Genomic DNA, 18,745 nt, shown 5'->3' with positions numbered 1-18,745 from the left:
CATCTTTTAGGTCCTTGGCAAAGGTTCTGACACTGTCCTGATCAAGATGTACATTATCGTATAAGTGTTGACATGTCAGAGTGGGGTGGTGAGCCGTTCTGACGTTGAGTAGTGAGGCACAGTCCACAGTGATCTGTTGATTTATTTTGTCGATCAACTGTCCTGGGAAGTCTTTTCTTGGTAGGAGGGTGGACACAACTATATTGGTTGTTGGGAACACAGCCTGTGCCCGTTCTGCCACTCTTCTCACTGCCCCAGATACATCTTCACCTTTGGCATGAAGGTCGTTTGTGCCAGTGTGGATGATGATGTTGTCGAGGGTGTCAATCCTGGTCTGACTGAGTAGCTGCATTGCACTGTCAGTTGTAGGACACCAGAACTTATACACCTGGTGTCTAGGGAATAATCTTTCCTGTACTAAGAACTTCCCATTTGAACCAATAAGGATTGCAGTTGTGGGTGACTGTCTGGCTGGAGCAGACTGGGAGACTGGTATTCTGACCTGGGCTGGAGCAGACTGGGAGGCTGGTATTCTGACCTGGGCTGGAGCACACTGTGTTGGAGCAGACTGAGAGGCTGGTTGGCTGACCTGGGCTGGAGCAGACTGAGAGGCTGGTATTCTGACCTGGGCTGGAGCACACTGTGCTGGAGCAGACTGGGAGACTGGTATTCTGACCTGTGCTGGAGCAGACTGGGAGACTGGTATTCTGACCTGTGCTAGAGCAGACTGGGAGACTGGTATTCTGACCTGGGCTGGAGCACACTGGGAGACTGGTATTCTGACCTGGGCTGGAGCACACTGTGTTGGAGCAGACTGAGAGGCTGGTTGGCTGACCTGGGCTGGAGCAGACTGGTAGGCTGGTGCAGTGTCATCAGGCTGTGTGGTGGAGGCCATGCTGGTCTCGGGTTCTGCTTGTGTTGTGCCAAGCTGGTGGACATGTTCTCCAGATGCAGAGGACATAATGACTCGCTGCTGGTTGAGGAGGTCAATGTATCTCTCTCTTTGTTCTAGCTCCTTTCTTGTTGTGCTCAGATGGTCTCTGAGGTCATAATTTGTCTGACTCAGTTTGTCCATTCTGCTTTCCAGTTTAGCAATAGATGCTCTGCTCTCCTCCTTGAACTGTTTCATCTCTTCTTTAAGTTTCTGGACAGTGTCCTCCTCTTGAAGCTTGTTCTCTCTGAGTTCTATGACCTCTGCTTCGACTAGAGAGAGAGAGTGTTGTGGAAACGTTGCATAGCAGGTGTTCTTGGTGCTGTAGGCATGTCCTTGGCTCTGTCTGCTGCATGTGAGGTAGGTAGAGGGACACTGAGGGCTTCTTGCTGGGTCACAGAGACCGTTGGGGGCTGCTCTTCACCGTCATCTCCCTCCTTGACTTTTTCCTCAGTTTCTGAGATGATTTCAGCTTCTGCTTTTAGGGTAGTAAACCTATTCTCAAAAGCCTGGAGGCTTGAATCATTGCCTTGTATCAATACAGTTCCATTATTATATACATTTACTGTTTGATATGTGTTGCTAGGGTCAGCTTCTTCAAAAATGCTGATCTGACATCCTTGGCTGATGCCTCTCTTTTTTGAGAAAGGGAAATGGTTGCAAATAACCCTTTTCCATATGTGCCCTCGTTTGGTATTAAAAATTAAATTTGCTCTTGTTTTGCAACTGGTAAGATCTGCAAACAGGCATTCATGGTTCTGTCCCATCAACAAACCTTTGAAACTTTTCTTAGCTTTCTCTGTTTTGATGTCTGGTGGGTAAACAATTTCCATAGCAACGCTGGTGATGTTGGCTACAATGTTGCAATAGAAGTGTTGTTTCTTGTATTATTGTCTTTTATGTCTTTAGAGGACTGCTTCACCTTGATGTCCCCTTTCCCTTTTCTTCTGTCCTTATTTTGTCCCACTTTGTCCCTTCTTCTCTTCTGTCAACTAGACACTCCTTGTTAGCTAGCTAGCTTCTTTCAGGAGAGTCCCTAGCAACTGCCTAGCAACAGGTAAACAACTTAGCTAGCTAAGAAAACGGTATAATTTTATGAAAAAATGTTACTTTTTCAAAATCCTTTCTTCTTTGTTTGCTGCTTGTTTGGTCTCCTATTCAGTCTAGCAGTTTTCTTTTGCATTTTTTCGATGTACTTTACTCTAAAAACCATACAAATTTCAATATTTTTAGGAGCTCATCTTTTCAGCTGCTGCTGCTTAATTTGGAACTCCGGAACTTCTCTCTCTCTCTCTCTCTCTCTCTCTCTCTCTCTCTCTCTCTCTCTCTCTCTCTCTCTCTCTCTCTCTCTCTCTCTCTCTCTCTCTCTCTCTCTCTCTCTCTCTCTCTCTCTCTCTCTCTCTCTCTCTCTCTCTCTCTCTCTCTCTCTCTCTCTCTCTCTCTCTCTCACTCTCTCTCTCTTTCTCTCTTTCCTACTCACTCTCTTTCTCTCTTTCCTACTCTCTCTCTTTCTCTCTTTCCTACTCTCTCTCTCTCTTTCTCTCTTTCCTACTCTCTCTCTTTCTCTCTTTCCTACTATATCTCTCTTTCTCTCTCTCTCTCGTTCTGTCTCTTTCTCTCTTTCCTACTCTCTCTCTCTCTCCTCTCTCTCTCTCTCTCTCTCTCTCTCTCTCTCTCTCTCTCTCTCTCTCTCTCTCTCTCTCTCTCTCTCTCTCTCTCTCTGTCTCTCTCTCTCTCTCTCTCTCTCTCTCTCTCTCTCTCTCTCTCTCTTTCTCTCTCTCTTTCTGTCTTTCTCTCTCTCTCTCTCTCTCTCTCTCTCACTCTCTCTCTCTCTCTCTCTCTCTCTCTCTCTCTCTCTCTCTCTCTCTCTCTCTCTCTCTCTCTCTCTCTCTCTCTCTCTCTCTCCTCTCTCCTCTCTAATTTTCTTGTTTCTATTCTATTCACTTCTGGCCAATCCTATAGAAACATACTATATTTGCCAGTCCTTGCCAGTACATACATGCATACTGTACTATATTTGCCCGTCCTTGCCAGTATGCACATGCTTACTGTACTGTATTTTTCCGTCCTTGCCAGTACGCACATGCATACTGTACTGTATTTGTCCACCAGTACATACGTGCATACTGTACTATATTTGCTAGTTCTTGCCAGTACATACATGCATACTGTATTATATTTGCCCGTTCTCGCCAGTACATACATGAAACTGTACTAATTTGCCTGTCCTTGCCAGTACATACATGCATACTGTACTATATGTGCCAGTCCTTGCCAGTAAATACATGCATACTGTACTATATGTTCCAGTCCTTGCCAGTAAATACATGCATACTGTACTATATGTTCCAGTCCTTGCCAGTAAATACATGCATACTGTACTATATGTTCCAGTCCTTGCCAGTAAATACATGCATACTGTACTATATGTTCCAGTCCTTGCCAGTAAATACATGCATACTGTACTATATGTTCCAGTCCTTGCCAGTAAATACATGCATACTGTACTATATGTTCCAGTCCTTGCCAGTAAATACATGCATACTGTACTATATGTTCCAGTCCTTGCCAGTACATACATGCATACTGTGCTATATTTCCATGACACATTTGTGTTGTATCAGCTCATGAAGCAGATGTGTAATTCCCTGTGTGAAGGTACCCCAGTAGGCATCACATATTTATAGCAGCAGTTTATGACAGAGCATAGACACACACCGTAATCATCATACACATATGATGCATCATTGAACTCGGAGCAGCAGTAGGCCTATGCAGTTTGCTGAGTACTGGTTCAGAAGCTGCATCAGAGGGTCATTGGCCTGAATTTTTTGCGAGGTCAAGTGTACTTGTGATTGAGTTGAGCCACAGCCACTCATGCTTGAAGTACAATGCAGAACATTCCTGTTGAACCTGACCCCTGTCTGACAGGCTGTCTCTGACAGAAAGACGGAAGGTAAACAGACAGATATGCAGGCAGGCAGACAGATGGACAGGTAAACAGACAGACATGCAGGCAGGCAGACAGAACAGACAGATGGACAGGTAAACAGACAGGCAGGCAGGCAGGCAGGCAGGCAGGCAGGCAGGCAGACAGACAGACATGAGAGAGATGCTGTTTTATGTGGTGTTGTGTTTTAAGACAGGCAACTCCAGGGAAAGCCCAGAGCCGTTGAGCCGCTGTGGGTCCTTTCTAAATCCCGACTCAGCATAAACCGCAAGGAAAGACGGCAAATTAATTTGGGTCATCCTCTGTGTCTTTATAGAGGCTATTAATGCTAATGAAGATTTATGCTTTATAATAACACACGTTGTGAGGGACACGTGCTGGGACTCACTCTGAGCAGAAGGCGGGCAGACCGAGTGGGCTTCAAGTCTTTGTTGTCTCTATTAATCCTTACACAGCTACTCTAAACACGATCCACCTCTCTAGGGGCCTCGCATCTGCACGAGGCGCATGATTCCAGCCAGGACAATTATTTACCAAGTTTACAGGCAACTTGGCAGGGAATAGTCAAACAGAATAATGAAATGCTGTCAGTTGACTCTGACTACAGCTCTCAGCCCACATGTTCTTGTGTGTCTCTGCCAAGTCTGTTCTGGTGGAAAAGAGAAAGCCCATCTTGTCTTTGTGCGTCAGAATAGGAACCTGGGTTGGTTCTCATTCAAGGTGCTTAATTAGGGACATGTTCCAGAAGCAATTCCCATCGTCTCCCCTCAGAATGATGCTCAATACTGTGTATCGGAGGGAGGGGGAGGGGGAGAGAGGAAGAGAGAGAGGGATACGTGGATTGGAGAGCATGGGTACTGGTGGAGGAGAGATGTGTGAAGCAGTCCCAGCACTGGAAAGCACTGCTTATTTTCTCTTTACCCCAGGCAGACCCAGCACGTCAACACACATACACACATACTCACACACACACACATGCACATGCATACTCACACACACATTCTCACACACACTCACACACTTAAACACACAGACATTCACAGTCACACATATACATACACACACACACACACACAGCATTCACGACCCACTCAGTACTAGTTGATATAACCAGGGTTAGCTTGGCCCGGTTTACATTAAGGAATCATGTTCCCTTACGTATGGGAATTGTTTAAGAGTGTTGCATTGAGCCACTCAACTATTTCCCTAGGTAAGAGCATACTTAAGGGGTTTTACGGTGGTTTGAAGTCATGTATGGCAGAAAGAATATATGTTACCATGGAGACGGCCTGATTCACTGACTAAACGTTTGGTCAAAGTGATCGTATTTATTTTGTGAGATAGCAAATTAGAAACTTTATAATCAACACACGATAACCAAATTGCTTCAGAAGATAATAAACCACGTTTGTAGCTAAGTAGCTAGCTGGTTGATGTTTTTCTTTTTCTAACCAGGCTGATATAAGCGACATTCACCTCCACAAATGCTGTTTACATTGATATCCATACTGAATGAAGCAGTTAAGGGACCTCATGGGCACCCTTAACTTTTTCACTTAATTTAAGGGGGGAATTCACTTTAAAACGTTTTGTGCAACTGACTTAAAGTTAAGGAAACTTTAAGGGAAAAGATGAGGGGGCAATTAGCATTGGGCCATTAGACTATGTGCTGTGGTGATCCAGGCTGAGAGGCTGGTGTTGTGGCCCTGGCCTCCTCTTCTCCAGTGGTGTCCCCAGTGGACCCTGGTCTGTAAACAGAGGCTCTGACCTATCTAATGCTGATGTGATGGACTTTCTGTCAGGCCCACCAATAACAGCTCCCCTCCTGACGGCCTGAACAAGCTGCAGCTCGCTTCATTTTAAGAGGAAGAGCAGCTACATACAGTAGACACTACTAGTGTGTGTGTGTGTGTGTGTGTGTGTGTGTGTGTGTGTGTGTGTGTGTGTGTGTGTGTGTGTGTGTGTGTGTGTGTGTGTGTGTGTGTGTGTGTGTGTGTGTGTGTGTGTGTGTGTGTGTGTGTGTGTGTGTGTGTGGATTGTTCTCTCCTCTCTCCGTCTCCAGCTCTCTAGCAGCAGCTTGGTGGTAAATATCACGTCTCCAGGTATTTACAGTCCCTTCGGAAAGTATTCAGACCCCTTGACATTTTCCACATTTTGTTAGGTAACAGCCTAACAAATTACAAATTAGGTTACAGCCTAATTGATTAAATAGTTTTTTCCCTCATCAATCTACACACAATACCCCATAACAAAGCGTGACAAATCAAAAACAGTTTTTTATACATTTTTGCAAATATATAAATAAAAACAACTGAAATATCACTTTTACATAAGTATTTACTCAGTACTTTGTTGAAGCACCTTTGCAGCAATTACAACCTCGAGTCTTCTTGGGTATGACGCTACAAGCTTGGCAAACCTGTATTTGGGATTTTCTCCCATTCTTCTCTGCAGATCCTCTCTGTCAGGTTGGATGGGGAGTGTTACTGCACAGCTCTTTTCAGATCTCTCCAGAGATGTTCGATCGGGTTCATATCCGAGCTCTGGCTGGGTCAGTCAAGGACATTCAGAGACTTGTCCCGAAGCCACTACTGCGCTCTTGGCTCTGTGCTCAGGGTCGTTGTCCTGTTGGAAGGTGAACCTTCGCCCCAGTCTGAGGTCCTGAGCACTCTGGAGGTTTTCATCAAGGATCTCTCTGTACTTTGCTCCGTTCATCTTTGCCTCAATCCTGACTAGTCTCCCAGTCCCTGCCGCTGAAAAACATCCCCACAGCATGATGCTGCCACCACAATGCTTCACTGAAGGGATGGTGCCAGGTTTCCTCCAGACGTGACGATTGGCATTCAGGCCAAAGAGTTCAATCTTGGTTTCATCAGACCAGATGGTCTGACCATCTTTAGGTCTTCTCATGGTCTTGGAGTCTTTAGGTGCCTTTTGGCAAACTTCAAGCAGGCTGTCATGTGCCTTTTACTGAGGAGTGGCTTCCGTCTGGCCACTCTACCATAAAGGCCTGATTGGTGGAGTGCTGCAGAGATGGTTGTCCTTCTGTAAGGTTCTCCCATCTCCACAGAGGAACTCTAGAGCTCTTTCAGAGTTACCATTGGTCACCTCCCTGACCAAGGCCCTTCTCCCCCGATTGCTCAGTTTGGCCGGGCGGCCTGTTTTAGGAAGAGTATGGTGGTTCCAAACTTCTTCCATTTAAGAATGATGGAGGCCACTGTGTTCTTGGGGACCTTCAATGCTGTAAAACCTTTTTGGTACCCTTCCCCAGATCTGTGCCTCGACAAAATCCTGTCTCGGAGCTCTACGGACAATTCCTTTGACCTCTTGGCTTGGTTTTTGCTCTGACATGCACTGCCAACTGTGGGACCTTGCACAGACAGGTGTGTGCCTTTCCAAATCATGTCCAATCAATTGAATTTACTACAGGTGGACTCCAATCAAGTTGAAGAAACATCTCAAGGATGATCAATGGAAGCAGGATGCACCTGAGCTCAATTTTGAGTCTCATAGCAAAGTGTCTGAATACTTATGTAAATAAGGTATTTCTGTTTTTATTTGAATACGTTTCCAAAAATGTCTAAAAACCTGTTTTCACTTTGTCATTATGGGGTATTGTCACGCCCTGACCGTAGAGATCCTTTTTATGTCTCTATTTTGGTTGGTCAGGGCGTGAGTTTGGGTGGGCATTCTATGTCTGGTGTTCTATCTTGTCCTTGTTTTGTATTTCTATGTGTTTGGCCTGGTATGGTTCCCAATCAGAGGCAGCTGTCTATTGTTGTCTCTGATTGAGAACCATACTTAGGTAGCCTGTTCCCACCTGTGTTTGTGGGTGATGGTTTTCTTTTTTGTGTGTGTACCTTACAGGACTGTTTCGTTTCGTTCTCTCTCTTTTTGTATTTTGTTCATTCAGTGTTCAGTTTATTTAATATCATTAAAATTAAAACTGACCAGGCTGCACCTTGGTCTTCTCCTTCTCCCGACGAGGTTCGTTACAGAACCACCCACCACAAACGGACCAAGCAGCGTGGTAACAAGGAGCAGCGTGACCTGGAGAAATGGACATGGGAGGAAATATTAGACGGCAAGGGACCCTGGGGCACAGCCGGGGGAGTATCGCCGTCCGAAAGAGGGGCTGGAGGCAGCTAGAGCGGAGCGGCGACACTACGAGGAATTGGCTCGAGGTAACGGGGACGAGAGGCAGCCCCAGAATCTTTTTTTGGGGGGGGTGGCACACGGGGAGATTGGCGGACTCAGGTAGGAGACCTGAACCAACTCCCCGTGCTTACCGTGGCGAGAGAGTGACTGGGCAGGCACCGTGTTATGCAGTGAAGCGCACGGTATCCCCAGTGCGCACGCATAGCCCGGTGCGCTACATCGCAGCTCCTCGAATCGGCCGGGCTAGAGTGGGCATCGAGCCAGGAGGGATGATGCCGGCTCAGCGCATCTGGTCTTCTCGGCCCGGGGTATACTGCACCAGCCCTACGCATGGTGTCCCCGGTTCGCCAGCAGAGCCCAGTGCAGCCTGTTCCAACTACCCGCACTTGCCGGGCTACAGGGGGGATCCAGCCAGGACGAGTTGTGCTAGCTCTGTGCTCGAGGACGCCAGTGCGCCTCCACGGTCCAGTGCATCCGGTGCCTCGGCCAAGGACAAGGCCTCCTGCATGTCTCCCCAGCTTGGTGAGTTCTGTGCCTGTGCTAAACTTTAACCCTCCTGCATGTCTCCCCAGCCTGGTGAGTCCTGTGCCTTCTCCCAGGGCCAGGCCTCCTGTGTGTCTCTCTATTACAGTGATGATCCATGGCACAAAGGCTCCATTGATGATCCATGGCACGAAGCCTCCAGTGATGATCCATGGCACGAAGCATCCAGTGATGATCCATGGCAAGAAGCCTCCAGTGATGATCCATGGCACGAAGCTTCCAGTGATGATCCATGGCAAGAAGCCTCCAGTGATGATCCATGGCAAGAAGCCTCCAGTGATGATCCATGGCACGAAGCCTCCAGTGAGGAGTTGTGGCACGAGGCCTCCAACGAAGGACGCTAGTCCGGAGCCTCCAGCGACGCCCTACAGTCCGGAGCCTCCAGCGACGCCCTACAGTCCGGAGCCTCCAGCGTCGCCCTCTAGTCCGGAGCCTCCAGCGTCGCCCTCTAGTCCGGAGCCTCCAGCGTCGCCCTCTAGTCCGGAGCCTCCAGCGACGCCCTCTAGTCCGGAGCCTCCAGCGACGCCCTCTAGTCCGGAGCCTCCAGCGACACCCTCTAGTCCGGAGCCTCCAGCGACACCCTCTAGTCCGGAGCCTCCAGCGACACCCTCTAGTCCGGAGCCTCCAGCGACGCCCTCTAGTCCGGAGCCTCCAGCGACGCTCTCTAGTTCGGAGCCTCCAGCGACGCCCTCTAGTCCGGAGCCTCCAGCGACGGGCTTCAGTCCGGAGCAGCCAGAGTCTCCCTCCTGTCCGGAGCAGCCAGAGTCCCCCTCCTGTCCGGAGCAGCCAGAGTCCCCCTCCTGTCCGGAGCAGCCAGAGTCCCCCTCCTGTCCGGAGCAGCCAGAGTCCCCCTCCTGTCCGGAGCAGCCAGAGTCCCCCTCCTGTCCGGAGCAGCCAGAGTCCCCCTCCTGTCCGGAGCAGCCAGAGTCGCCCAGAGGCGCCACCTAAGTGGGCCAAGACTAAGGTGGAGCGGGGTCCACGTCCCGCACCAGAGCCCCCACCGTGGTGAAATGCCCACCCAGACCCTCCCCTATAGGTTCAGGTTTTGCGGCCGGAGTCCGCGCCTTTGAGGCATTCTATGTCTGGTGTTCTATCTTGTCCTTGTTTTGTATTTCTGTGTGTTTGGCCTGGTATGGTTCTCAATCAGAGGCAGCTGTCTATCGTTGACTCTGATTGAGAACCATACTTAGGTAGCCTGTTCCCACCTGTGTTTGTGGGTGGTGGTTTTCTGTTTTGTGTGTGTACCTTACAGGACTGTTTCGTTTCGTTCTCTCTCTTTGTTGAATTTTGTTCATTCAGTGGTCAGTTTATTTAATATCATTAAAATGAACACTTACCACGCTGCACCTTGGTCTTCTCCTTCTCCCGACGAAGTTCATTACAGGTATTGTGTGTAGATTGCTGAGGAAATTATTTATTAAAATTTATTTAATACATTTTAGAATAAGGTTGTAACGTAACAAAATGTGGAAAACGTCAAGGGGTCTGAATACTTTCCAAAGGCACTATAGGTGGAATGAGGCACAGCCTGGCATCAGAGAGGATCAGAAATGTCCACTCTTCACCCATTACATTGACTGTAATCCTCACCCGATTAGAATCCTCATCACAGACCTGGTAATAACCATAACAACTCCCATCCTATCCTCCATTTACACATTCACAAAACTGTGAGAGTGTGGAAGGCTCTCTCCGACTCTGGCTGGCCTCGTTTAAATGGCATTTAGCTGTCAGTCATCAAAGCGATTGTCACAGGGAGGGAGAGAGCGAGGGGAAGTGAGAGAGTAAGAGAGGGGAGGTGGGCTGGGGGAGGCGGTAGGCAGGCAGACACACACATCGTTTCATCATCAGAGGTCTCAAAAAGCCACGGTGCCGAAACAACACATGGTGATGTGGATAAATGAGCCAATCACTCAGCTGGAAGCATTTGCCATTTTATATCCCTAACTGATGCTCATTCACTTCTCCCTCTGAATATTAATGGAAGAAATGTACCCTGGTCCAAAGGGAAAAGAAAAACGTGGGTAAAGGCATAAATATCATAGAGGCGATGGATGGGTGTTGTCAGGCATTGAGACTTCTGTCGGAGGAGGAAATCAGATCTGGGAGTAGACCTGTCTGTGTACTCTTCCTTCTGGGCCTGTCTGTCTGTCTGTCTGTCTGTCTGTCTGTCTGTCTGTCTGTCTGTCTGTCTGTCTGTCTGTCTGTCTGTCTGTCTGTCTGTCTGCACACCAGTGGCGACCCGTCATTCAGGGCAGTTTAGCTGTTTAGCTGTTTTGCATGTTATTTTGGCATTAATTCGTGTCACATAACAGTTTGCAAACAATGTGAAAACAAATGTATTGAGTAAATAAAGCCGCATTCAAACATTGTCTCTTTCTTGCTTTCTTGAGTAAGGCAGATCCAAAATGCAGGTGTTTCAGCCTAGCTCAGTCAACATTATCATTTCAAAATCTTAGCTAGCTGAAAGGGTCTCTTTTCCAAACTTAAAAGGATAAACATTCACACGCAACACCATGGACAAGAAAAGGTTGAATACATTGGCCATGCTGACAATCCAGCATGACTTCTGCCGCGTTCAAAACAAATGGAAACTCGGGAATTGGGAAATCTCAGACTTCAGTGAGTTTAAGACCACTGGGAACTCTGAAAAAAACGAGTTCGGACTTGGAAAATATGTTTTGAGCGGTCATCCAACTCGGAATTCCAAGTCGGGAACTCGGTCCTCTTTCTAGAGCTCCAACCTGAAGATCACTGATGTCATGATTCGACTTTGTATTTTTATGAGTTCCTAGTTGTCTTGAAAGCACCATAAATCCAGAGAATACCAGAGTTTGATGATAACATTTGCCCACAAGAAGGACTGCCGCACCACCTTCCTGTTCAAGTGAGCACAGCGCAACAACGATGAGTCCAAAAATGTATTGTATGCTGCTGCATAAATTATGTAAAATGTATACTGTAGCTAAGAAAGTAATACTAATTATATGTTCTGTAGTAAGCTGTTCGTAGCCCATGTGCCTCACCCTAATAACTTGGTCCCTTTCCACCTCAGAACTTAGCCTACTGTTCTGACTTGGTGGTTCACATAGAGCCTAAAGATTTAGATAAATGTCATAATCGAATACTGTAAGAGCTTCTTTGTCTGCTTATTTTCCCCTTTATTTATCCTACGGTTCTGACTTGGTGTACAGGGAGAATACTGTATATACTGAGAATACTGCCCATGTTATTAATTCTGTCGCTGTACATTTCAGAAGTGCTGAACAAATAGATATGTTGAATACAAATCAAATCAAATTATATTTGTCACATGCGCCGAATACATCAGGTGTAGACAGGTATAGACCTTACCGTGAAATGCTTACTTACAAGTCCTTAACCAAAAATGCAGTTAAAGAAATTGAGTTAAGAAAATATTTTACTAAATAAACTAATGTAAAAAATGTAAAGTAGCACAGTAAAATAACAATAACGAGGCTATATACAGAGGATGCCGGTACCGAGTCAACGTCCATCTTAGCTCACTCATTAATGTCTTAATCAAAATTACGTATTGCCTCTTGTCCGCTCATCGTTCCCTTATGCCATATATTGTACATCTAAATTGTTATAGCCTATTGCTTATGTAGGTATATCTCATTAGTATCTAATTCATCATTTTAGGCAATTTCGGAATGATTTCCTTGTTTTGCTTACTTTGTGTATTATAATTAGCTCATATGCTTTTCTTGACGAGGAAATACTATATAATGTTGTTGGGTCTGTAACCATGTTTTCCAGTGACAGTCTCTGTCACTCCCTGACCATAGAGAGCCTTTTATTCTCTATGTTGGTTAGGTTGGGGTGTGACTAGGGTGGGTTATCTAGGTTATTATAAGTCTATGTTGGCCTGGTATGGTTCCCAATCAGAAGCAGCTGTTTATTGTTCTCTGATTGGGGATCATATTTAGGCAGCCTTTTCCCACTGGGTTTTTGTGGGATCTTGTTTGTTTTTTGGTTAGTTGCCTGTGAGCACGCCATTAGCTTCACGTTTCGTTTGTGCTTTATTGTTTTTTTGTGCCGGTTCACTAAATTAAATATGTTGAACCCATACCACGCTGCACTTTGGTCCGACAATCATTGTAACGATCGTGACAGTCTCTTCCCATTCAAATATTTGTTTTCAACAAAAAGTTCAATAATAAGGTTAATGATATAAGAATAAGCATTATGAATTTACTGAACATAAATGTAATAATGTTGGTGTATGATTCAGAAGTCAAAACTCATTTTGCCGTTTGTTATTATTGAAGGAGAATGTGGTTCTTATCAACTTACACAAATCCACAAGGAGTCAGTAGTAACCACATTTGTTTAAGCAAGTCAGTCATATCAGCTATGGTTTTTAAAAAGGCAGTAAATGAGGCTGAAGGAACTGGTTCGCTGCCAGACAAGGCTCCACTGGTAGCCAGGTGTAGTGGTGGTAAGGATTCACTCCATGGTGCTGAAAGGAAATATCTGCTGTTGGGACAGCTTTATGTAGGCCCTAACAGTTTGTGGGCACCATTTGTCACTGTTATAATGCAATTCATGTATTGTTTAGTGATGGGTTGTGTTGTGTAGTGGCTTTGCTGGCATGCATCTCAACGTCAACAGTGAAGATGCGACGTCGGGATGCTGGCCTTCTAGGCAGAGTTGCAAAGAAAAAGCCATATCTCAGACTGGCCAATAAAAAGAAAAGATTAAGATGGGCAAAAGAACACAGACACTTGACAGAGGAACTCTGCCTAGAAGGACAGCATCCCGGAGTCACCTCTTCACTGTTGACGTTGAGACTGGTGTTTTGAGGATACTATTTAATGAAGCTGCCAGTTGAGGACTTGTGAGGCATCTGTTTCTTAAACTAGATACTCTAATGTACTTGTTCTCTTGCTCAGTTGTGCACCTGGGCCTCCCACTCCTCTTTCTATTCTGGTTAGAGACAGTTTGCGCTGTTCTGTGAAGGGAGTAGTACACAGCGCTGTACGTGATCTTCAGTTTCTTGGCAATTTCTTGCATGGAATAGCCTTCATTTCTCAGAACAAGAATATACTGACGAGTTTCAGAAGAAAGTTCTTTGTTTCTGGCCATTTTGAGCCTGTAATCGAACCCACAAATCCTGATGCTCCAGATACTCAAATAGTCGAAAGAAGGCCAGTTTTATTGCTTCTTTAATCAGGACAACAGTTTTCAGCTGTGCTAACATAATTGCAAAGGTTTTTTTTATGGTCAATTTGCTTTTTAAAATTATAAACTTGAATTAGCTAACACAACGTGCCATTGGAACACAGGAGTGATGATTGCTGATAATGGGCCTCTGTACGCCTACAGTATGTAGATATTCCATAACAAATCTGCCGTTTCCAGCTACAATAGTCATTTTCAACATGAACAATGTTTACACTGTATTTATGAACAAAATGTGCTTTTCTTTCAAAAACAAGGACATTTCTAAGTGACCCCAAACTTTTGAACACACAGTGCGTGTGTGTGTGTGTGTGTGTGTGTGTGTGTGTGTGTGTGTGTGTGTGTGTGTGTGTGTGTGTGTGTGTGTGTGTGTGTGTGTGTGTGTGTGTGTGTGTGTGTGTGTGTGTGTGTGTGTGTCTGTGTGTCTGTGTGTCTGTGTCTGTGTCTGTGTCTGTGTGTCTGTGTCTGTGTGTAGCCCCCAGTCTCCCCATTTCTGTGGATAACAACACAGTCTACGCCAATGCAATCCAAGTTGGACATTCATACAAAGACCATCCACGGAGCAGCCAAACTGTTAGGGAAGGTATTAGGGTAGAAAGGGGAATCTAGGGATGATTGGGGTGTGATCTAAACAGACAGCAGACATAGCCCTGCAGGACTAGCAATAACACACCAGAACATTCTAATCTCCACCCACTTGACAGAAATGAGTAAACAACACATAGTGTTCACAACAAGCTCGCAAAGTCTCCCTGCAGAATTAGACATTTTTGCACTTTTCTCCAAATGTCAAATTTGGAAGTTCCTCCATACATAAAATGTCTAAATTAAGGTTAAGGGTTAAGGTTTTGGATTGGGTTAAAACATTACGTTTAGGCATTCATTCCAAATGGTTAAGTTAAGGGTCAAGGTTTAAAACAAAACAATAAAACAAAACAATTAATACAAAACAAGTGTCTTCAAACTGAGATGGAACTCGCAGCCTTCAGACCCGGAGTCATGGAATTATGTACATCCACAACGCCCTAGATAAGAAAAACCCAAGCCTACTTGATGCTAATAGCACTCACTGTTGCCCCTACTGGCCGGTTGAAGGCATATCCCGACGTACTCAGGACATGGACAGACGTCCAATTTCGAAGTCAATCTTGAGCGATCTGGCTGACTGTTCAGTGCAATTTATTGGAACATCAGAGTATTATATGATGATTAAACCCACCTAGGCAGCAGAGACTGTGTGTGTGGGCTGTAGTGAGTTGTGGAGAGAACAGAGAGTCAGCTGCCTACTCTCTCCGTGAAGTCTGGATGATACTTTAAAACAGCAGACCGAGTGATTTTAACATTATCTCTCATCTTTGCTCTGTCTAATTCATCATATAAGTGAAAGTTTGGCCTCCCCCTTATCCACACACACACACCCACACACACACACACACACACACACACACACACACACACACACACACACACACACACACACACACACACACACACACACACACACACACACACACACACACACACACACACACACACACACACACACACACACACACCATAGCCCAGTGAGTGAGTGTGTTATCTTGGAGCCTGCTGGGAGCAGAATGGGAGATTAGTGTCTGCAGCCATGCAGATGTGTTCACTCACCTAATTACACAGGCCTCCACAGCGCAGCGCATAGCAAAGTGTGTGTGCGTGAGTGCGTTTGCACGTGCATTGGTGCGTGTGCCTGCTTGTGAGCCTGCTTGTGAGCCTGCTTGTGAGCCTGCGTGCGTTCAGCAATTTGTTCGGTGCTATGGCAATTCGCCATTCGTTCAACATGCATTCCTATATTCTGTGTACAAATGTCCTGTGTTTGTGAGGCGGGAGGTTCTACTGTAGTTACCCTCTCACTACATGTTAAGTATTGCTTCTTATTATGAGGGGGTGCAGCTGAGCAGTTTGCTACATGTTGTTCCCCATACTGGGAGCTAATGGAGACTAGATTGCTTTGAGCGCCGGCCATTGGGAGGTTGTTAATAGTGATAGTGAGCGGGGCTAATGCATTCTGCTGGAGATGGAGTGTTTTCAGAACCATGGACAGCTCTGCTCCGGAGCGGTCCACTTCAAGCCTTCCTCCGGGCAGGTAGAGAGGTGTCTGAGGACTCTATTAACATGGCACCGCATTGTGGAGAACAGTCCCTTACTAGCTATCGCATCGTATGTAGCCGCTCTGAGTAATATAAGTGGACTGGACAGCCTCTCTTCAGCTAGCACTCAACCACTTACAAACACACCCAGAGACACACACAGACACACACACACACACACACACACACACACAGACACACACACAGAGACACACACACAGAGACACACACACAGAGACACACACACAGAGACACACACACAGAGACACACATACAGAGACACACACACAGAGACACACACACACACACACACACACACACACACACACACACACACACACACACACACACACACACACACACACACACACACTCACTCACTCACTCACTCACTCACTCACTCACTCACTCACTCACTCACTCACTCACTCACTCACTCACTCACTCACTCACTCACTCACTCACTCACTCACTCACTCACTCACTCACTCACTCACTCCTCGGTCCCTCTCCTCTGAGCTCTTCTCAGGCCAGCCTGTAAGTGTCTGCATGCTAAGCAGGGCCCCATACGGCCCAATTTACTGGTGTCACTTTAGATTTGTTGGAGGAAAGGCTGAGGCCATCTCTCTTTGATCCCCACTCTGCAGGGGTTGGAGGGGAAGGGGGGTAGCGGGAAAGGGGGCTTGGCTGGGTTGACACACAAACACTGAACCCCCATCCCCAAACACAGATGCACACACACTCCCACTCTCTTTGTTTCCCACACACACATACACACACTCTCACTCTCTTTGTTTCCCATACACACACTCCCACTCTCTTTGTTTCCCACACACCCCCTCTGTAGACACTGAGGACAGGTGCAGCATGTAGTAAACCCCCACAAAGACAGAGGGATAGATGGAGAAATGAGATGGAAGGATGGAGGGAGGAAGAGGCTCAGTGCTGACAGGGCTGTGACAGGGATGGAGGGAGGAAGAGGCTCAGTGCTGACAGGGCTGTGACAGGGATGGAGGGAGGAAGAGGCTCAGTGCTGACAGGGCTGTGACAGGGATGGAGGGAGGAAGAGGCTCAGTGCTGACAGGGCTGTGACAGGGATGGAGGGAGGAAGAGGCTCAGTGCTGACAGGGCTGTGACAGGGATGGAGGGAGGAAGAGGCTCAGTGCTGACAGGGCTGTGACAGGGATGGAGGGAGGAAGAGGCTCAGTGCTGACAGGGCTGTGACAGGGATGGAGGGAGGAAGAGGCTCAGTGCTGACAGGGCTGTGACAGGGATGGAGGGAGGAAGAGGCTCCGTGCTGACAGGGCTGTGACAGGGATGGAGGGAGGAAGAGGCTCAGTGCTGACAGGGCTGTGACAGGGATGGAGGGAGGAAGAGGCTCAGTGCTGACAGGGCTGTGACAGGGATGGAGGGAGGAAGAGGCTCAGTGCTGACAGGGCTGTGACAGGGATGGAGGGAGGAAGAGGCTCAGTGCTGACAGGGCTGTGACAGGGATGGAGGGAGGAAGAGGCTCAGTGCTGACAGGGCTGTGACAGGGATGGAGGGAGGAAGAGGCTCAGTGCTGACAGGGCTGTGACAGGGATGGAGGGAGGAAGAGGCTCCGTGCTGACAGGGCTGTGACAGGGATGGAGGGAGGAAGAGGCTCCGTGCTGACAGGGCTGTGACAGGGATGGAGGGAGGAAGAGGCTCCGTGCTGACAGGGCTGTGACATGGCTGTGACAGGGCTGTGACATGGCTTAATCAGCCTGGAGAGTGTCTCCACTGGAAGATATTTCTGGGGATTGTTGTCATTTGTTGTCATTTGCCTTTCACAAGACTTAGCTGCTTCCTCATACTGCTCCCATCCCAGCCCACAGCCGAACTAGGATTAGGCCTGGACGGACGTCACAGTGGAGGGAGGGATAATGGAGAGTCATATTGCTGGAGTAGGGAGAGTATTTGTATGTATTAAGGATCTCCATTAACTGTTGCCAACGCAGCAGCTATTCTTCCTGGGGTCCAGAAACTTTAACATTTCATAACACATTAAGTGTGCACCCTCAGGCCACTACTCTACTACCACATATCTACAATACAGAATTCATGTGTAGGTGTGTGTAGAGTGCGTGTCTTATCATGTGTATATGTAAGCGTGTCTGTGTGTGTCTCTTCACAGTCTCCTCTGTTCCATAAGGTGTGTTTTTAACAGTTTTTAAATTCTGATTCTAATTCTTACATCAGTTACCTGATGTGGAATAGAGTTCCATGTAGCCATGGCTCTATGTAGTACTGTGAGTAGAGCACTGGGAAGAGATGGTATGTGAGAAACAGTACAACAGTGTGAAGTGTGTGTGTTTGTGCTTCGATGCACATGATTGCGTGTTCCAGAAATATAGGAGCATGCATGGGTGTGCATTCATGTGTATACTGTTCATGTGTGTGTTTCTGTAGACCAGTGGTTCCCAAACTTTTTATAGTCCCGTACCCCTTCAAACATTCAACCTCCAGCTGCGTACCGCATCTAGCACCAGAGTCAGCGCACTCTCAAATGTTTTGTAAGCCTGCCACACACACACTATACGATACATTTATTTAACATAAGAATGAGTGTGAGTTTTTGTCACAACCCGGCTCGTGGGAAGTGACAAAGAGCTCTTATAGGACCAGGGCACAAATAATAATATAATAATAATATATAATGTTGCTCTTTATTTAAACATCTTACATATAAAACCTTATTTGTTCTTCAAAAATTGTGAATAACTCACCAAATCAAATCAAATGTATTTATATAGCCCTTCTTACATCAGCTGATATCTCAAAGTGCTGTACAGAAACCCAGCCTAA

The 18,745-nt window shown here is 46.7% G+C and overlaps 1 protein-coding gene across 2 annotated transcripts in view; it reads left to right on the top strand.

Moving 5' to 3' along the window:
* Window positions 1–18,745, top strand: part of LOC139539712 (neurocan core protein-like) — a 244,690-nt gene that overhangs the window by 195,417 nt on the left and 30,528 nt on the right. The gene's annotated exons all lie outside the window — the stretch shown is intronic.

Source organism: Salvelinus alpinus, chromosome 15 (genome assembly GCF_045679555.1).
Source record: "Salvelinus alpinus chromosome 15, SLU_Salpinus.1, whole genome shotgun sequence".
Taxonomy (NCBI): Eukaryota; Metazoa; Chordata; class Actinopteri; order Salmoniformes; family Salmonidae; genus Salvelinus; species Salvelinus alpinus.
This window is presented reverse-complemented; position numbering and strand designations above follow the sequence as displayed.